We start from the raw sequence: 313 nt of genomic DNA on the forward strand, positions 1-313 counted from the left end.
TTAATTTTAATTTTAAATAAAATATAAATTAATGTTTTTAACTCTTAATTGTTAAAAAAATCAATGTTTGTTTTTATATTTATGAGGTTCTAATCCTAAATAGTTAGGGGAATTGAAAATGGAAAAACCTGGATATCAAGAGGATAAAACTGGGGGTGTGGGGGGGGCACTGGGGTGGATAGCTTATTCTCTGAGTGGGGGGGGGGCATGGCCCCCCCGGCTCCTCCCCCCTGGCTCCACCCCTGCATGTGTGAAGAAAACTGGTTCAAATGTTCAAACATTAACTGATTTATTTTCACTTTGCTTTTCTGTT

Source organism: Austrofundulus limnaeus, unplaced genomic scaffold (genome assembly GCF_001266775.1).
Source record: "Austrofundulus limnaeus strain Quisiro unplaced genomic scaffold, Austrofundulus_limnaeus-1.0 Scaffold907, whole genome shotgun sequence".
NCBI lineage: Eukaryota > Metazoa > Chordata > Actinopteri > Cyprinodontiformes > Rivulidae > Austrofundulus > Austrofundulus limnaeus.